Source organism: Mandrillus leucophaeus, unplaced genomic scaffold (genome assembly GCF_000951045.1).
Source record: "Mandrillus leucophaeus isolate KB7577 unplaced genomic scaffold, Mleu.le_1.0 Scaffold3, whole genome shotgun sequence".
Taxonomy (NCBI): Eukaryota; Metazoa; Chordata; class Mammalia; order Primates; family Cercopithecidae; genus Mandrillus; species Mandrillus leucophaeus.
The window spans coordinates 5,185,387-5,191,177 of record NW_012103142.1 but is presented as its reverse complement, the minus strand read 5'-3'; positions in this window follow the sequence as shown (position 1 = coordinate 5,191,177).

The window sequence follows — 5,791 nt, the reverse complement described above, 5'->3', positions numbered from 1 at the left end:
AAAGGAGAATTCAACATAAAAAGTGATTGTCATTTTCCAAACTGCTTTCCTGTTTGCCAGTTATTCAACAAACATTTATTGAGTACCCAGTATACACAAGGAATTTCCTAAGCACTCTGGAGACTAAAAGGATTAATAAAATGTAGCATTCACCAGCTGAAAATTAATAAAATGTAGCATTCACCAGGACTGAAATAGGTACCTAATACATCAACAGGGAGCCAAGTGTTTGGTTTTTTTCAGTATCTTTTTCTCTATGGTTACATATTCTTCCATCTCTGCTTCTGTCTACAAAGCTGCTTTATAATCTCAGCAGAGCTGTTTTCACTGCTTTTTGGGGAACATAATCCAGGTTTACCCAGCCTCACTTCAGAAACAAACAGAGACTAATTAGTATTTATGAATCCCAATGCCCAGGAACAAGAAACTGATTGGTTCAATTTATGTCCGCTTGTGTACTCTTGGTACAATCACCTTTGACCAACAGGGCAATATGTAGTCAGGTCTCTTTGTTTTGTAATGCAAACGTGGCTGCCAGAACCCCATCTTTGTACGCTATCTTCTCAAAGAAAGTTGTGTACTTGGCAAAGATTCCAAAAAATGTCCACCACAGACCATAAAGGAGTAAATTGCAGCTGAACTTCAAAAGCATAAAGAACAATTGACACGTTAAGGTTTTTCAACAGACTAACTCCTACTTAAACAAATTCAGGCCTGAATTTAAATGGAACTCCTTCAAAGAAGTCATCCCTGACCCAAGCCCCAATCAAAATTAGCTGGCCCTGTTATTATCTTACATGCTACTCTTTTTCTTTATAGTACCTATCAGACTTTATAATTAAGTATGTATTTGTGAGTCTCCAAAGATCATGTCTGTTTTGTTTACTGTGATATACACAATACTCAAGGTGCATTTGGGAGGCATTCAATAAATATTTGTTACATGAATAAAAAGGCACAATAATTTGTTAGTCAATGTGAGACCCACAAATGGATTGGAGTCATAGTTAGACAATCCTGGGGGAATGTCTTAGTTACCAACCCATCCTCCCTAGAAGACACTGAAGTTCTCTGCTTTTTTTTTTTTTTTTCCTGACCTCGTTCATCACAAGGCTGCCAGCTTTTTTGTCACACTGAAGTTGTATGAGATGAGACAGTATTTAGCTGCTGCTTATGACGTTCCTAGCCAGCTAACTCTTTACTCTTAGTTCCCAGTGTCTCTATCTATAGAACCCTTGATCCAATTCCTATAACAAGCCCACTTAGTTGACTGAAAGCTCAGAGAGGACATAAAATTTCAGGGCATCATCAAATTAGGGGAGCAAAGTGTGGGGGTAATTGGCAGAGTGCTTTTGTCGTAATTGTCTAGACTATTTTCTATCGTGTATTAACGTTCCAGATGAACCTGTGATGTGACTCCTGGGAGTAGTTTGCAATCACCATTGACCCAAAAGGAGCCATCTATGTGCTCAGTGGGGTCTAGTAAAGGATAATATTAATTCTTCAGCAGCCAGAGCTTTTGAAGTAGAAACTGAGGGTGTATGGAAAAGAGCCTAGTGTGATTCAAGGTCAGGAGCAAACAATGACTGCCTTCTTGGTAAGAATTCAAAAGACCTACTTAGCCCTGGAAGACTTTACCAAAAAGAAGGGGCTTGTAGAGACCTGAGAGAAAGCAGATGATCCTCCGCTCTAATTCTAATCCCTACCCTTGAAACTCGCTCTCAGTTCAAAGCCTGTCATCATTATAATCCATCCTAACCTGGTATTAGCCCCACTGTCCAATCCAAACTCTAGCCTTAATCCTAATCTTAATATTATCTGTAAAATTTAATCTCAGATCCCAACTCTAGTTTTATGAGCTTAACAAAGGCTCTTTGCCTTGCCACTGAGTTATTTTCCCTAGCTCCTTTTTCTTGTGTCCCTTGACCCTGACTGACTAATGAGAGCAGAGAACCCTGTAACATCCTGGACCCCTGGAGAGGATGAGAGCTGATTTCAGTAATCCAGGTTGGATCCAGGGCCTTGGACTGCCAGAAAAGAGAAAGTGGAGCATCTGTGACCAGAGCAAGAGGCAGAGACCCTGCCCAATCACATTTCCTGTTGCCTGATTCAGGGACTGCTAAGCCTCTGAAAGTCCGGAATACATGCACTCCAAGTCACCTATGTCGACTCAGGAATGTGAGGTACAGTTGGCCTACAGTGGAAGACCTGAGACCCCTCTGCAAAACAATATGGTTAGATTAGACGAGTGGCTTTTACACTGTGTTCTCAGAGAGCAAGAATTCTGAGTTTTGCTCTCCTCTTTCATTTGAGTTTGGTTTTCCAAGGGGGTGAGAGATTTTCTTTCAAAAGGCATTGAACCAGATCCTCTCTAAGTTTCCTTCTGGCCTTTGAGTTTTCTGATGTGCAGTTGATTCTTTTAGTCACTTACGGTCCAGTTGGCATGGATAAACTCTCAGAGCCAAGGGAAAAGAAGGGCAACCAAGCATACCATCTCCAGCCCGTCTCAGGAAACTAAAAATAAATTAAATAAAATGAAGAGTGCAACGGGGAAAAGAGGGGAGGAGGGGAGAAAATGCTGCCATTTCACATCCCATGTTCCTCACGTTCACGAAGCAATTGCTGATTTCCCTGCTGCTCACACCCATCTTGGTGTGAAATTTGATTTTGCTGACTTTTAAATTTATTTTCAAGAATGGAAATAATTGTTTTTCCCAGAAATACTTGACCTTTGTGGGGAAAAAGAAATTCAAACAATGAGAAAGCAGAAGTCCTCCCTAATACTGTCGTCCCCCAGAGATACCCTTTGTTAACAGTTTGGTATATAGCCCTCTAGGCTTTTCATTTGTGTATGATCATATAAATGGAATCATGTAACACATAGTATACTCTGACCTTTTTTTTAATTTTGAAATATGTCACGGACATCTTCCATATGTAGTTCTGCAGTATAGTCTTGTAGTTAGGGTTCTCTAAAGAAACAGAACCAATGGGAAATTACATGAGTTGTATTATAAGGAATTGGTTTACACAATCATGGAGGCAGAGAAGTCCCAAGATCTGCAGTGTGAAGGCCTGGGAACCAGGAGAATCCATAGTGTAAGCTCTAGTCTGAGTCAGAAGTAGAAGACCGATGTCCCAACTCAAAGGCTTTCAGGCAGAGAGCAAATTCTCTCTTGCTTAGCCTTTTCTTCTGTTCAGGCTTTCGACAGAGTGAATAAGTCCTGTCCAACTTGGGGAGGGCAATCTACTTAGTCTACCATTTTGTTTTAATTCATTCAAACTGCTATAACAAAATACCATAAGGGCCGGGCACAGTGACTCACGCCTATAATTCCAGCACTTTGGGAGGCCGAGGCGGGCAGATCACGAGGTCAGGAGATCGAGACCATCCTGACTAACACAGTGAAACCCCATCTCTGCTAAAAATACAAAAAAAATTAGCCGGGCGTGGTGTCAGGCACTTGTAGTCTCAGCTACTCGAGAGGCTGAGGCAGGAGAATGGCGTGAACACGGAAGGCAGAGCTTGCAGTGAGCCGAGATTGCGCCACTGCACTCCAGCCTGGGCGACAGAGCGAGACTCCGTCTCAAAAAAAAAAAAAAACCATAAACTGGGCAGCTTGTGAACAAGAATTTATTTCTCACACTTTTGGAGGTTGGGAAGTCCAAGATCAAGCCACTGGCAGATTTGATCTGATGAGACCCCACTTTCTGGCTCATAGATGGTACTTTCTTGCCATGTCTTCATGTGGCAGAAAGGGCAAATGAGCTCCCTTGGACACTAATGCCATTCGTGAGGACCGTGCCTTTATGATCTAATCATTTTCTAAAAGACTCTACCCCCTAATACCATCACCATGGGGATTAGGAGCTCAGCATATAAATTGCAGACTGTGTGTTGGGGGACACAAATATTCAGACCATAGCAAATGTTAATCTCAACCTCAAAGACATACCCATAATAATATTTAACCAAATATCCGGGTACTCTGCGGCCCAGTCAAGTTGACACATAACATTAACTATCACACTAAAATCATGGGCTCCAAACTCAGGCTGCCTAAGTTCAAAAGTCAAGCTGCCTAAGTTCAAATGTGGGCTCTGCCACCTACTAGCTCAGAGACTTGAAGGAAGTTATTTAGCTGGTCTGTGTCTTAGTTTCCTCATCCGTAACAGGAGGCATTTGTAGTGAGCTGTGGTTTTTATCTGCCTACTTCTCCCTGCTCTTGAGGGATGCACACACTCACTGGTTTCCTCAGGGAGCCCTATCCTTCTGGACACAGGAATTGGGATTGACTCAGGGAAAGGCAGGGCCCTCTCTAGGCTGACTTGCAAGATTTGTCTTCTGAGATCAAGTGGCCCAAAGACCATGTAAGCCTGGAGCTGCTGAGGGACCCACCATCTGGAGTGAGGTTGCCTGGGGAATCGAGCCTACAGGAAGGAAAGGAGAGATGGAGAGAGAGAGAGAGAGACTAAATTATCAAGACATTGAGTCCTTGAATCCAGCTAAGTCTGATGCCAAAGCTGCCGTCTGGACTTTTCAGTTACATGGGCCAATAAATTCCTTCTTTTACCTACACTAATTTAAATTGAGTTTCATTATGTTCCATGAGAAAGTCCTGATCATCCCTAGTAGTATCTACCTCTTTCATAGGTTTATTGTGATGATTAAAGTATATAATCTGTGAGGAAATCTTAGTGTAGTATAGAGTGTATAGTACAAGCTCAGGTCGGGCGTGGTGACTCACACTTGTAATCCCAGCACTTTGGGAGGCCTAGGCAGGCGGATCATCTGAGGTCAGGATTTCTAGACCAGCCTGGGCAACGTGGTAAAACCCTGTCTCTACTAAAAATACAAAAATTAGCCAGGTGTGGTGGTGCATGCCTGTAATCCCAGCTACTTGGGAGGTTGAAGCAGGAGAATTACCTGAACCTGGGAGGCAGAGATTGCAGTGAGCTGAGATTGCACGACTGCACTCCAGCGTGGGCCACAGAGCAAGACTCTGTCTCCAAAAACAAAAAACAAAAAACAAGCTCCATAAACACTTACCATTGTTATTTGTTTCTGACTATTGTATGGGTGAATTAAAGAATCTCTTGATTCATTTCTCTCATCGATTCATTTGCTTTCATTTATTCATTCAAAAGACACTTACTGAGCACTGTATTAGGCCGTTGTTGCATTGCTGTAAAGAAATGCCTGAGACTGGGTACTTTATAAAAGAAAAGATGGGGCTGGCCACGGTGGCTCAAGCGTGTAATCCCAACACTTTGGGAGGCCGAGACGGGCGGATCACGAGGTCAGGAGATCGAGACCATTCTGGCTAACACGGTGAAACCCCATCTATACTAAAAAATACAAAAAACTAGCCAGGCAAGGTGGCTGGTGCCTGTAGTCCCAGCTACTCCAGAGGCTGAGGCAGGAGAATGGCCTAAACCCGGGAGGCGGAGCTTGCAGTGAGCTGAGATCCGGCCACTACACTCCAGCCTGGGCAACAGAGCAAGACTCCGTCTCAAGAAAAAAAAAAAAGAAAAGATGTTTAATTGGCTCATGGTTCTGCAGCCTGCATAGGAAGCATAGCATCAGCATCTGTTCAGCTTCTGGGGAGACCTCAAGGAGCTTTTACTTATGGCAGAAAGTGAAGCGAGAGCAGGTACTTTACATGGTGAAAGCAAAAACAAGAGAGAATTGGGAGACAGGGGAATGCCACACACTTTTTTTCTTTTCTTTTTTTTTTTTTTTTTTTTTGAGACAGAGTCTCGCTCTGTCACCCAGGCTGGAGTGTAATAG